We start from the raw sequence: 14,670 nt of genomic DNA on the forward strand, positions 1-14,670 counted from the left end.
CGGGGGCCGGGAGGGGAACCTGGCAGAAGGGAGCCAAAGGGCGAGAGATTCAGGAACTAGGCACCAGCTGCGAGGGCCTCGAGTGATTTCTTCAGCTTTGCCACTTCCCCACTTTTCCCCATCACACCCCGTGGCCATTGTGACAGTTGATCAACTTAGGACAGCAGGTGGCCTGCAGGGCCTGACGAGACAACCCCAGGGAGGACAAGCCAGCGGGCCTGGGCCACGCAGGGCTGGGAGCCAGAGCTCAGGCCAGAGGCCCACAGCCAGGGACACACACAGAGCCGTGGGCTCACAGGGCAGGGGGACACAGGGCCATGGGGACAGGGGGACACAGGGCAGGAGGACAGGAGGACACAGGGACTGGGACACAGGGACACGGGGACAGGAGGACACAGGGCAGGGCCGGATGAGACCTGCTCCAGGCCGGCTGTCACCTGGGGGAGCTGGGCTCCCAATGCATGCAGATGTGGGGGACAGAGGTGGAAGGAGGGGCCATGCAGAGCATGCCAGGCCTCCTGTCGGCCCCAGCTCCGTGCAGCTCCCTGGGCTCTGAGCTGAACCACACTTCGCCCACACTCCGTTCCCTGTGGTGAGGAGAAACTGTCCTGGCAGATGTAGACGGGGGCCTTGTCTAGGATTGCCGCCAGCCTGTGGGACACCAGGGGTCCTTCACATGTCTCGGGTCCTGCAGGACCAGGTGAGGCTGTGAGGCTGCACCCACCCGATGGGAGAGCCTCTCGGGGAGTAGCTGGCCCAGAGTGGTCATTTGCATATCATTTGCATCTCCCCCTCACCTGGGGTCCACACTGGCTGGAGCCCACTGCACCCTGGGAAGCCTGCGTCCCAGCACAGGCTCAGCCTCCGTCTCTGCCCCCGGAGTCCCTTCCTTTGCTCAGTTCCCTGTCCTGTACTCATCTGGGAGCCTTGTTTGGCCCCACCCAGCAGTCACCAGAGCTGCTGCCACCTTGGGAAGCTGGGTGACGAGATCTACAACTCGGTTCAGCGCCAGGCCTGGGAGGACACCAGACTGGGGGCTGGGAGCCACCGCGAGCCCCGCAGCCTCAGGGCCCCAGACTAGGCCATGCCTGCTTTCTCAGACTTGGATCCTCGGCTGGGCCACTTCCCACCATGCTGAGTGTCCGCCATGAAACACAAGCTCCCGTCCTCCGCCCCCACCGGCCAGCCTGGGGGCCGCCAGGCTCTGCTCTGAGAACCTCTTGTGTGGGGGACTCGGGAGCTCTGGCCCAGTGCCCCGGAGGCCGGACACGGCTGCCCTGGTTCCTGGCGGGCAGGTTTGTCCCGCAAAGCAGGAGACAGCCTGAACCCAGAGAGGTGCCAGCTATCATCCCTGCCGTCTGCAAGCTTGTCACTCTGATCAGTAAGAGCCAGATCATCAGGAAACCCGGCTCCTGAGGCCACGCAGCTCCTCTCCCCTGTGCCTGTGCCGCACATTGGCGAGGCTGGTGTGGCCTTGTCTCGCGGCTGACTCCAGCCCCCAGTCCCTCCCGTCCCATACATCCGCTGCCCCGCAGCTTGGGGAAAGAAGTGCGGCCCACCCGCCCGAGCCTCTCTGCTTCCTCGCCACCTCCCGGCCAGTGGTCCAAGCCCAGCCCAGCCCCACACGTCCGACACCGTGCGCTCATGGGGCCTGAGGGAATGGCTGCTTCCCGTCCTGTCTGCATTCAGAGCTGAAGGTGCGAATAAAGGCCCGGGTCTGGCTGCCACCTCGGCACGCTGCCTGGGTAAACCAGGTGGGTCCTGCACTTCCTCCACCTCAGGAGAGGGCCTGGCCCCAACCCCTGGGGGTGGTAGATGCTCACAGGGCCAGAGGGCCACCTGTCCTCAGCTCAGAGCTGAGAATACCCCAGAAGACCTCCGCAGAGGCCAGGACTGAGGCCGGCTGTACCCCTGCCCCTCACACTGCCCTTCCATATTGATGCCCCTGCCTGCACAACACCTGGAGCCCTGGCCCACACAGCCTCCAGTCAGCCCCTGCTCGGCAGGCAACACCTTCCCATCCTGACCCCCGATGGCTCCAGCACCGGGGCTCAGTGGCGCAGCAGGAGACAGGAGGCCCAACAAGCACGTCTAACCAGCTGGCCAGCACCCCAGAAAATCTATGCTCTGGCGCCTGCTGAGCTCCTGCTCCCCCGCACTCCTACTGCGTCCCACTGCTCTGGTCTCTGTCTCCCTGCTTCTCTCCCCTACTCCCCAGCGCCAGCCCCTGCTTCTCAGCCTGGGGGAGCTCTGATCCGGGGGTCCCTGCCACGGGAATCTCTGAACGCCTCCAAATGCACGCTCCACCAACGCAGGAAGGGCCGACGGGACAGAGGTTAATCGTCTCCCTGACATGTTTTCACAGAATCCATCTGGGGACAGAATTAATTTCCTCATTAGCTATTTTTGGAAATGGAACAAGAGAAGGCTCAGTGTGGGGACACTTGGAGAAGCGTGAGCTGTTCGGGCCAGGTCCGTCATGGGCCCTGCAGCTGGAGGCACCAGCACGGGGTCAGGGGCCAGAGGAGCCTTCGGGGGCAGCTCGGCTCTCCAACCCCAGAGCTCCTGGGAGAAGACTGAGTCCCTCCCAGCCAGGCCGGCTTCTTCCCCGCCTAAGTACAAGCTGTGCCTCACCAGATGCCCAGCCATGGTTCTGGAGCAGAGACAATGACACTGGCCAGCTCCGAGACCTGTCTGGGTGGACGGGGCGAGCCAGACCCAGTTACTGCCAAGACTGGGGTGTGTGTCCTTCAGCCAAGCCCACATATGAGGTGTGTGTTCAAAGCTTTAAAATATTACAGTAAAAGATGCACTGCCGTGAGTCCCACTCGCGATGAACACGCTCCTCCCATCGTCCTCGCCGCTTCCTGCAGCAGCTCTGCAGTCCTCTCTCCTGAGGGTTTTTCGCTGCCCTGTCCTGGCTGCTTCCATGTCCTGAGTGGATTCAAAACATCTCCCTTTCATGGTCACTGTGATTTTGGGGAACAGTCGGAAGTCACACGGGCCAGACCCGGTGACTCAGGTGGAGGAGGACACGGTGTCATGGTTTTACGAGCTGCCTTTCTGTTGGGTGGTGCTCAGCGCTGTACTTTTGCTGTACTTTTGGTCACACCTGGTAAAGACCCTGGAAAGTGGACTCCAGAGCTGCCACAGAAAGCATCAAGGACCATGGGATGAGTGTGTGCAAAGGGAGGGGAGGGTTCTGAGGGCAATCATGGCTATGATTATGTCTGTCACTGTCGAATCTTTTCATTTGAGGACTCACCATATTTCTCAACCAGCCCTCACATACTCACAGGGTGACCTCCAGCGGGATGCCCTATGGGGCACCCAGGACTCTGCATAGAAGGCGTCCCCAGTGCTGGAGAAGGGGGTCAAGAGCTGTCTCTAGTGCCCAACTCTGAAATTCACAGTGGAGAATTCAGCCCTGTCCCAGCACTGGGGAGGCTGAGGCAGGAGGATTGCCATTAGTTTGAGGCCAGCCTGGGCCACCTGTGAGGACAGCCCAGTGAGGATACCTGGCCCTAGTGCCTGCTCCCAGAAAATGCAAGCAATGGGTCACTCTCCCTGAGCCTGGGTCCTTGGCAATGGGGAAATGGCTGCCCGTGGCCAGCACAATCTCCACCCACCACGGACCACCGTGCCCTGACCTCCCGGGGCACCCCAGCCCCTGTCCCTTCTTCTGCAGGATGAGGTGAGGGTTTCAGAGATGGAGCCACTGTGACCCAGGTCCTGTGTTTCCTGTTTCTTCAAGCCAAGACCTTGCACACAGGGCAAACACACCACCTGCCACCTCTGACCCGGCCTGGAGATAGGTCCTATCCATACAGTGGCTACTTCGGCAACAGGAAATCCAGCCAGTGGGGCCAGGACCAGGCCTGTCTTTCCCAGGCCACCTCCCTCCTTCCACACTGCACTCCCAGGCCGCTGCTGGGAGATTTTGTTTTGCTTTGGTTTCCTGAGTCAGGTTCTCACTATGTAGCCCAGGCTGACCTTGAACTCATGCTGATCCTCCTGCCTCAGCCTCCCAAGTGCTAGGATCACCACGCCTGGCTTGGGAAATATATTTTAAACTGTGGCTGCAAATCTCCTAATTTAAGGCTCAGAAAACACCGAAGTTAAGCCACCGAGGGAATGTGGGGCTCCCCCAGGGAGGGGCCTCGCTTCTCAGAGCGCCACACTGTTTATGCCTCTGTGGTGCATCCACCAGAAAACCCCAGTTTTCGGGTCACAATGAGTGTGCGCTGTCTTCCGCAGGCCCCACCAGAGCCGGGGGGATACCCGCCACACTCCTCCAGACCGGCCTCCGTCTCTGATCCGTGAGTCACAGCCACGTCCCCCCAGTTCCTGCAGCTGCTGGAGCTGCCTGAAGCCAGGAGCGGCCCAGGAAACGGTGAGAAAGCTGACCACACACAGCCGTGGGGAGCGGCCCAGCAGGAAGCCTGGGGACACCGGCCGGGGGGGTTGGGGGGACCACAGCCGCAAGCCGGAAGAGGCACAGGCCTTTCGCAAAGGGGAAGGGGACCAGAGGAGGTGGAGGCAGGGCCACGGGAGATGTCACAGCGCAGCCCTGCAAGGGCACCCCAGTCCCCCAGGCAGGCCCTGTGGTCAGCGACCCAGGTGACAGCACCAGCCTCTGGGGACACACTGCTCTGAGCAGAGGTGGCCAGCTGAGTCCCTTCTGTGCTGGGCCTGGGACCCCTGCCCTGCCTTGGGTGAGCAGCCCGCTCAGTTGGGTCTGAGTCAGCCCGGTTCCCGGAACAGCGGCCCACAGAGAGCACATCCACCAGCCCCGAAACAGCCACCAGCCACCACTGGGGTGAACGGCATGGCGCCATCCACCAGGCAGTGGACGATTGGCAGCCGGAAGGACAGGGCAGGCGCTCAGCGCCCGGTGTGCAGGGCCTGAGTCAGAAATGACCTTTTTATTCTTAATTTTTCCGTTTGAGAGAGCATCTCCCTATGTAGTTCCGGTGGCCTCGAACTCATGACTGAGGACTCTGACCTTTGACAATGTGCCGGCTTAATCTTCCCCAAACACAGGAAGTAAAAATTAAACCAGGTTTGGAAGACAAAGGCAAGCCCAAAATGAGGCTTCCCTGTGGAGGCCACAGGCTGCAGCAGCCACCTCACCCCATAGGTCAGGGGTCTTCTGAACAAGCTATCTGTTGCCACAGCAACCTCCACAGCCACCATTACTTCTGAAAGCAAGCATCTTCTGAGGAACTCAGCAGCGCATCACCTTGACCTCCACACTTCCAGTCTCTCCAGAGCCCAAGCCGGAGTACCCTGCAGAACAGCCCAGGGGACATCCCCTTGGGAAGTGGGCCCTTCCTCTCCATCTGCCCCACCTGTCCCTGGAGCTGCCCCCAAGCCTGTCACACAAGCCCTGAGTCATAAAATAATAGCTATGACCTGTGCTCTACAGGCATAATCTCTCCTGACCCTCAGGACAGCAGGTAGCAGGTGCCAGCCCCCCTCTGGTGACATTTCCAGCACTGGCTCACTCTACCCCTGGCTTCAGCCCTATCCAATGCTTCTGTTGCCGCTGCTGCCTGTTTTTTCAGACAGGGTCCTGCTATGTATCCCAGGCTGACCTTGAATTCACAGTGAGGCTGAGTGCCTCAGCCTCCCAGGTGCTGGGATCCCAGGTGTGCACACCATGCCCAACTGAACTCTGAGCATCTTCTGTGGGTCTCGTGGATGCAGCCAGGGCCAGAAGGGGGGTCTGGAGACATACCTCCCGGCACCAGAGAAGCAAACAGGTTTGGATTTGGACCATTTCTGGCTTTGCTGCCTACATGAGGTGCTAGAGAAGGGTTTCCATGGTGAAGCTCCAGTGTCCACACTTCCTGGGGTGCTGGAAACATGCCCTCGAGGCTAAGATGATGTCCGGGGTCCCAGGGAGCCAGTCCCCCTGGGTGTGTGGGACCAAGAACCGGTGTCCTCCAGAAAGCTGTGTCCTGGGCAGGAAATGACTCCCAGGCCCAGGCTACATCCGGGCCTCGCCCTCCGCCCTCTTTGTACCCCATCCCCAGTCACCGGCTCCATGCCTGCACCACCACCTCTCAGGAAAGCGCCCACAGCCACTCTGCAGCCTTCCTGCCTGACCTCTGCTGGCTGCCCTGGGCCATCTGCTGTCCTCCCCACCTGGGGGCCTCGGGCCCTCAGAAGTCCCCAGCCCATGACAAACAGGTTCTGCAGGTCCTGCAAGGTGGCCCCACGCAGTGTCCGCCACTGGCCGGTCACTTCCCAGGCCACACCATCCCCTCCTCGAAGAAATAGGACTTGTGCTGTGTGTTTCAGCGGAACGCCGCCTCCCCCGAGAAGCCGCCTCAGTGTTCCCTGGCCACTTCCCAAACATCCTCAGTGCCTGCCTTGGCTCGGGTTCATCAGTAGGCCAAGAACAGACAGAAACCAGAAGTGGTGGGCTATGCTGTCACCCAGGCCAGGAGAGGGGTTTGGGGCAGGAGACACTCCACGCCCTCCAGCTTGGGCTCTGCGGGTCACAGTGGCGACCTGCCCCAGGTCTGTGCACAGGTGGACAGACGGTGCTCCCAGGTGCAGGCGGGGAAGGGCAGGCTGACAGAAAGCCAGGTAGTTTAGGTGGAAACTCTAACCGGCAGTGCGCACCTGGTGTTTACGCAGCACAGCCGCAGCGGGAGGGCCCTGGTGTGAGGCCGTGTGCGCCCAGCAGGCCCCTGCCACCATCAGGTGTGGCCCGAGGGAGTGGCTGTGCCAGGGCTGTGGGCAGCTGGTCTGGCCTGGGATTCCCATCGCGTCCCAGCTGGGTGTTGTGCAGCAGAGCTCACTTAAGCCCTGTCCCTGCCATCCCGGAAACACCCAGGGTCACCCCAACCTAAGGAAGGGACTGAGCCGGGCTCTCCTGGGGGTGCTCCATGCTTTCATCCTGCACCCTACCAGGGCGAGGTGCTCTCAGCTCCAGAGAGGGGGAAACACCCTGTGTCCCCAAAATTTCCTGGGGGCCTAAGGGTCTCACCCAGGCCTCAGATGCGAGGGTCACCACCTGCAGCCCCAGCTCATGGAGAGGGGCAGCGTCCATGGGAGCCCTGAGCATCCATTTCAGGCTTACAGCTAATATGCAGCAGAATACCCCCAAACATGGGTGTCATGAGGAAAGAGGGGTTCAGAGTACCTCGGGAACTTACAGAAGCTCAGAGGCAGCCTGAGTGTGGATTCCACTATCACTCAGCCCTGGTGCACCGGAGCCCAGGACCATGTGGCCAGGCACCCCACAGCATGGGGGACACCCCATACCAGCAGAAGGCAAACAAGAAAAAATCACGGAAGGCGCAATCCCAGCACTCAGGAGGCTGAGGCAGGAGGCTCTCTACCCAGCCACTTCTGTGAAGGGCGGATGGCAATGCCAACTCTGCCAGCCACAAAGTCCAGAGCTAAAGAGCAAACAGGCTGGGCCTGGACAGCCAGAAGAGATCCTCCAATCCAGCCTGCATCCTTTCCCTTCTGTCCCCCACCAAGTGTCCCTCCCCACTGCGTGCCCCTGCCCCAGAGACAAGGGTTGGGCCACCACAGGACCCAGGACTCGGCCCAGAGGCCGACATGACCAGGACTCTGCTCCAAATAGGGCAGCTGCCAGAAGCCGTGTCCAGGGCCCGGCCCGTGCTGGGCAGCTTTCTCCTCCTGAGGACTTGTGCCCAACCCTGGCCCAGGGTGCCCTGCCCACAGTGCTCCACCTCCCGCCCTCTCGAGCTGCTAAGGAAGTGGATCAGGTGGGGCAGAGCCTGCTTCTCGGGGAAAACTAGTTGTTGCCAAATATTCAGAACAGGTAATTGCTACCTGAACTAAGAAAGGCAAACAGCCCAGAGAAGACAGTGGTTTACACCTGGGGACTCACCTCGCAGCTGGGCCGGGTGCTGCCGTGGGGTGCAGGCCCCAGCAGGGGCTGGGTCAGCTTTGTCTCCCCTTGCACACATGCATGAACATGAGTGTGTACATGTGCCCCAAACATGTGTGCACATCATCCACACACCCACAAGTGTGCTCACACCCATGCATGCACACTCACACCGACGCTCCCCAGAGAGGCCTGGAGCCCCAGGCCAATTGTGACCTTGCTGTGTGACCTTAGCCAGCCACTTGTGCTCTCTGAACCCGGGCTCCTGCCAGTGTAAACCTGGGTGATCTGGGCATTACTGGGACTGCTCTGGTCCTGGTCCCAGTTCAGCTGAAGTTCAGGGTCACTGTGGGTCCCCCCTTACCTTGCACAAGGAGCTGCTCCCGACCACCAGATCCCCACCAATGGTTGGGGGGCGGATCTGGAGGCTGCCGAGGTCACGGACCAGGCCCTGGGACCCGCATGGCCAGAGAGACACCAGCCCCTGAGATGTCGCTGGAGAAGTGGGCTCACACCAGGCCCACAGCTCAGGCTTCTAAAAACAGGACAATGATTACATTAAAAGTCTGTGTCATACTCTATCCAGACAAACTCCCCAGCACTGTGGAGGCTGAGGCAGGAGGGTCACCTCAAGTTCGAGGCCAGCACAGAATACATAGTGAGTCCCTGCCTCAAAAAAAGAAAAGAAAAAAACCAAAATCGCGGTTGATCACCAAAGCACCCTAGACTCAGTTTCTCCACCCGCTTGGCTGCTTCCCCTCTCAACCTCTCCTCCTTACTACTCAGAACCCAGATCTCAGGCTCTGGGTAGACCCCCCGGGGAACCCGCCCAGCCCACCAGGGGTCACTCAAAACAGCTAGAGCCTCTACCCCAGGGCTGTCAAGACAGTGCTCAGGTCTTGTTCATGTTTGTGTTGGTTTTTGTTTTGCTTTTTGAGACAGGGTCTCACTATGTAGCTCAGGCTGGCCTGGAACTCACAGGAATTCTCCCGCCTCAGCCTCCAAGTGCTGGGATTACAGGGGTGAGCCACCACAGCCGGCTTCCCCTTCTCCCCTTACCTCTGACCTGCAGAAGTCTGGCAGCACCAGGGCTGCAGGACTGGACCTGGGAGGCCGGTTCTGACAGTACCCAGCGTCCCGGCCTAGCGATTCGGGTTTCAGAGTCAAACGCTGCTGCTTCTGGAGCCACAGCCCAGATGGCACCAGACACCGAGGCTGGGACGCCGGTGGCAGCAGCTCTCAGCCTGTTCACGCTGCCCCCAGGTGAAATACTAACTGGATGACGGCTCCACACAGCAGTCACAGCCCCACGCTGGTGAAGGACACTGCCACCCACCCCCGCTCCCTTGGGAGTGGACACCTGCAGACCTGCTGTTCCCAGAGTCCCTCAAAGCTGGCACGGGAGAGAAGGGGACAGCGGGTGGCTTCAGAGGCCAGGGCTGGCAGGCAGTGTGTGAGGTCTCGGGCCTCTGTGGGGTGAGCCGGTCACAGACCAGAGGCAGACGAGCGCTCCCAACATCCTCGTCCTCTCTAGGCCGGGCCCTTGTGACCAGCAGAACGGAAGCATTGCCCTGGGACCCAGCCCTCCCTGCTCTCTGAGTCTGGGATTCCATCTCCCCGAACTCGTTCTTCTCTCCCGTCAAGGACAAGGCCTCCACTGGCCGTGACTTTGCTCTTGTTCCCAGCTGGGTGGCCCCGAGCACTAGGCCAAACGCAAAGCCCGGGGTGCTGACCAGCCTGAGGCAGGAGAGCAAGGACAGCTGCCCTGAGGCCACCAGGGGAGGGGCCACGGCTCCCATGAGAAAGGAAGAGGAGGGCACAGCGGTGAAGTGTCCCGGGGCGCAGGGGCTCCCTGCTGGGGGAAGTGTGCGTCCAGTCGGCAGCTTCTGCAGGGCATTCTGGCGGACACGGCTGCAGCTGGGCATGACCCGAAGCCAGGAGGGGCAGACGCACCGGGGGGACCCCAGGGATAGCAGCCACAGTAGGGGACACATGCCTTTCCCAAAACCAGTGTGGCTGGTGCTGCACTAGCCCAGAAACAAATAGTAGAAAACACAAGCTGGGCATGGACACCGGAATCCCAGCCACTGGGAAGGCAGAGAGGATCATGGGCACCCAGGCACTCAAGTCCTGCTTGGGACAGGCGGGGAGACCCCATCTCAGAAACAGAACAAAGCTGGTGTGACAGTACGTGATGTAACATGAGCATGCTGGGAGGCTGAGGCAGGAGTATCAAGAGTTGAAGCCCAGCCTAGGCAATTTAGCAACTTAGCAAGACTCAATCTCCAAATCAGGACTTGGCTGTAGCTCAGGGCAAAGGCCCTGGGTTTAATCCCCAGTGCTGCAAAAAAGAAAAAAGTGCAGACCCTCCCTGGCCACCTGCCTGGAGCAAGTGTCCCCGAGGTGCCTTCCGGCCCTGCACCCTGTGGCATCGTCCTGTCCGGTCTCTGGGGTGGGGACATGGCCGGGCTGGCAGGAGGGGGACCAGGGCCTGCACTATTCCCGCACAGCAGCCGGGCAGGTACAGGTGGCCTCGGGCTGTCCTGGCCTCTGGGGTCACTGACTCGAGCTGGCGTGTGCTCTGCCGGGCCTGGCATGCTCTGTCCTCCTGGCTCAAACCTGCAGAACATTCTGGGCCAGTTCTGTAACTTCTCCCAGACCTCTGAATCTGTGGCTCCTTCCTCTGGATTGCAGAGGAGACTGGGCCAGCTGGCCACCAATGTATTGCCAGTATGACACCTGAGATTCTGGGACTTTTGTTGGCTTGTTTGCTGAGACAGGGTCTCACTATGTAGCCCAGACTGGCCTCAAACTCATGGCGATCCTCCTGCCTCAGCCTCCCGAGTGCTGGGATGACAGGTGTGTGCCACCACACCCAGCAATGCTATAATTCTCTGCAGCTTCATCACATACTTCCTTACTCTGGATCAGAAGCACCCAGAGCCCCAGGAGGGCCCCTGCCTTTGCCTCGAATCTCCCACCTCCAGGAAAGGGATCAAAGCTGTCTGCTCCTTCTGACTCCAAAGGATCCGCTGTGTGCCTCGTCCTTGCATGGAGCCCAGAGAGAGGACAGTGGCCCTGAAGCAGCAAGGTCACCAGCCTCCACCGCTGAGCCTCCAAGCCTCAGGAGTGGTGGGTCAAAGGCACAGCCACAGGGGTGGGACAGTGTCAGGCACCAGCCACGGGCATTAGCAGAGCAGGGCTGGGGGCACAGCAGCTGGGAGCCCCTTGTGATCCCACCCGCAGCACCCCCGGGATGCCCCAGAACCCTCAGGGGCTCCTGGAGTGGGCAGAGGCAGGCAGCCATGGTCCCACAGACAGGCTGCTGGGCAATGCCTTCCTGCCCTCCTGTGCCTCCTACAGCCAGGTTTCCAGGGCCCAGAGAGCAGCCTCTGAGATTCCACTGCCGGATGCCACTCAACACCTGGGCACTCGGGATAGAAGTTGGGTCTGTAGGCCTCAGTGAGGCTCAGCGGGTTGCTGTCCAAGAGCAGGCCCTCTTCCCTCGTCCAGAGAGCAGGATGGGGAGCTTGGCCTCTGGCCTGCCAGTTCATGGATGAGGCCAGCTGGTCTCCAGCTCCCATCTCTGGGAGCAGGAAAGAGGGGTATTTAGATTTTTCAATGTATCACAGTAAAAGACACTGCTGTGAACCCCCTTCACTTTGACCACACTCATCCCCTCCTCCTCGCCACTTCCCGCAGCAGCTCTGGAGTCCTCTTTCCTGAGGGTCTTTCGCTGCACTCGCCTGGCTGCCTCCATGTCCTGAATGGATCAAAACATCTCCCTTTCATGGTCACTGTGACTCTGGGGAGGAGCCAGGAGTCCCACGGTGCCAGACCCAGTGACTCAGGTGGACGAGGACACAGCGTCCTGCTTTTACCAGCTGCCTTTCCCTTGGATGGCGCTGGGCAGCAGCAGTCACTGTATTTGTAGTCACACTTGGTGAAGACCTTGCAAAAGACAACTCCAGAGCTGCTACAGGACGTGCTAAGAGCGATGGGATGAGCCTGTTCACAGAAGGGAGGATTCTGGGGATATCCGTGGCCACAAGTCAGCCGCTGTAATAATTGCTATAATACAACACTTGCCATCTCTTTGGACCACAGCCCCACTGCTCCCTCTGAGGGCCAGGCCTCCTGACAGGCCCGGCTGCTCAGGGCATCCAAGCTCTGTACCTGCAGAGGGCGATAGCCCGGGTCAGGGTCCAGAGCTCCGGTAGGACAGAGGAGGAGGAAGGCGCCCAGGAGGGACAGAAAAGCCCTGCTCGCACAGGCCCCTATGAGGAGGTTGAGCCAGCTCCAGACTGCGTCCTTCTTGCTGAATTCCCCTTCCAGACTTCAGAGGCAAAGAGGAACCCGGAGACCAGGCCACCTGCACAGGCGCTTCCGGGCTGCGCCTCCAGAACAGGTTGTCCCAGCTCCCCAGCCCCTGGGGCAGGCTCCTCTTTCCTGCACAGCAACTGCCAATGCGGGGGCGGGGCAGGGGGACGCCACGCCCCCGTCACGCCCCCTCCGCTGCCCTCCAGCCTAGGCCAGAACCAGTCCAGGGCCCCACCCGGCCTTGCCCGCTGCCGTCCCTCCTGGCCTCCGTCCAGCCCCGCCCCAGAGTGGCGGTACGGTCTAAAGCACCTTTCTGTTTTGCATAGCTGGTGCTGGGTAGGGATGGGACGCAAGGCTCTGCACCCACTAGGCAAGCACTCTGCCACTGAGCCCCAGCCCCCGCCCCAAATCCCGTTTTCAAGTCTCTGTCATTGCTTAACTTAGATATAGTCTTTCCTCCTTTACCACCCCACCCCAGCCTGCCCAGCCCCACCTCATAACCTGTGCATATTTCTTATCCCAAGGAGGAGACAAACAGATGGCTCGGGTTGATAGCTTTGGGCATATTAATAAAGCAATATGGCAAGGAAGAACATTTGTAGCCTTTAAGTGGGTGAATGGTATGGGATGTGAGTTTAGCTCAAAACTATTTTTAGAAAAAAAATTCAAATAGAGGCTATACCGTCTTTTAAAAAGACTGTGCTTTGAAGAGTTTGCACGGGCCGGGGATTTATCTCAGTGGTCCTGCCTCAAGGTCCCAAGTTCGATCCCCAGTACCAAAAAAAAAAAAAAAAAAAAACACTCAAAAACAAAAAGAAGAGTTGCAAGGTGACCAGCACACAAACAGCAAACAGCCCAGCCGGTGTGGTCTCGCTTACTAAATGGACCCCACATGATCTCACTTAATCTTTCTCACAGCCCGGAAGACTACCTTCACTCATTCTGTGTATGAGAAAACCGGTAGTCAGAGAAGTTGAGTTGGTTTTGCCTGGAGAGGCATCAACCCAGGTGGCCGGGCGCCATGTCTCAAGGAGAAAACCCAAGAGGATGGACCAGCAGGAAGTTTGCCAGACAAATGCACACACACGCACCTGTAATCCCAGCACTCTAGAAGGCTGAGACAGGAGGATCGCAAGTTTGAGTCCAAGTTGCTGGGCAACTTAACGAGACTCTGTCTCAAAATTTAAAAAAATTAAAACTTAAAGACTGAGGATGTAGCTTGGTGCAAAGGTCCCACGTTGAATTCCCAGAGCCACATTAAAAAAAAAAAAACAAAGTGCCCATCTCTGCAGCTGCACCTTGAGGCCACCCCTCTCCCCAGGAAGGAGCTGGCTGACGGGGTGTGTGAACATCTGGATTTTCTGAGGCCTCTTCTGTTGTGTTTTCGCATCCTTTTTCATATTATTGTCCATACCCCTCAAGATATCAGAACTCTCCACCTCTGAGTGTAATGAAGTCACCTCCCGAGACCGCTGCTGCCGGAAAACGGGAGCTCTCAACAACTGAGCACCTGCTCAGCTCAGGAAGGTCAGCCTGCAGCCACAGCAGTGAAGCCGCTGTCCCAGCAACACCCCAAACCCAGCCCCCCCCACAGAGTGGGCACGTGGGAGCACAGGGAGGGGGCACAGGGCCAGCTCGGTGTCTCCCAGTGCTGCCTGAGAAGAGTATGTGGGGTGGGTACAATTCAGGGACGGGGCTGAACTCCCCAGTGCCTGTAGGACCCCAAGGGAATAGGGTGGGTGGCGGGAAATATGGCTCTCACTTGCAGACTGAGTGAAGCCGAGCCCTGTGGGCTGACTTTGGAATCTACTGAAAACCCATCCACACCTATACTCGTTTACCTGAAAGCTGGAAGAGCGGGCTGTGGTAGTGCACTGGGGAGGCTGAGGCAGGGCACCTCCAATATAGTACCGCTATCTTCACTATGCACAGAACCAATCAGAAAAGTGCTACTGTGGACCAATCAGAAGCTTGCCATCTTCAATCCTTTCTTTGAATCCTGCTTCACAGGATCAGGAAACATGCTTGTGATCCTTCATTTGCATGTCAACACAGCCAACGGAAAGACACTATTCCTGATCCCTCATCTGCATACAGTGGGAAGCCAAAGGAGTTTTGCCAAGTGTTTGCTAAGACTACTTTCCCAGTGTTTCATTTGTGAGAAAGAGGTTAAAAACAAAAGAGAGAGGGAGGGGTAACCTGAAAATGTTGGATACAAAAGATGCCTTTCCCCTTTCCTCCAGCTCTGGAGCTCTCCCGCCGGCTGCCGCCCGCCTGCACAGTGCATTTCCTTTCCACTTTCAGGTAAGAACACCTTCCCTGCCTTTCCTCTGGGTCTCTTCCAGTTCTGTCCGCAGCCAGCAACCTGGAGAGAAGCCTGCGGGGCCGGGCAGTGACACTGTCTGAAGACTGAGGCTGCGCGCCATCAACTCCTGCCAGGTGGAGGTGGGGCCGGCCGGCCGGCCGCCAGGTAA

General features: G+C 59.2%; 2 long non-coding RNA genes across 2 annotated transcripts in view; one reads left to right on the top strand and one right to left on the bottom strand.

Annotated features, from left to right (window-relative positions):
* The window catches only part of LOC104861301, a 34,865-nt gene extending 22,185 nt beyond the window's left edge, over positions 1-12,680 (bottom strand). Inside the window, exons 1-2 of the long non-coding RNA XR_779968.1 lie at positions 12,053-12,680; positions 8,241-8,411 (exon numbers count right to left, since the gene is read on the bottom strand). This is a non-coding gene — a long non-coding RNA (uncharacterized LOC104861301). The remainder of the gene's footprint in view (positions 1-8,240; positions 8,412-12,052) is intronic.
* On the top strand, positions 12,212-14,658 carry LOC104861300. Its single transcript, XR_779967.2, has 3 exons — positions 12,212-12,284; positions 13,619-13,723; positions 14,207-14,658. It is a non-coding gene; the product is annotated as an uncharacterized LOC104861300 (long non-coding RNA).
* The last annotated feature ends 12 nt before the right edge of the window (positions 14,659-14,670 follow it).

The sequence above is a fragment of the Fukomys damarensis genome, unplaced genomic scaffold, assembly GCF_012274545.1.
Source record: "Fukomys damarensis isolate Sample0158 unplaced genomic scaffold, DMR_v1.0_HiC HiC_scaffold_25, whole genome shotgun sequence".
NCBI lineage: Eukaryota > Metazoa > Chordata > Mammalia > Rodentia > Bathyergidae > Fukomys > Fukomys damarensis.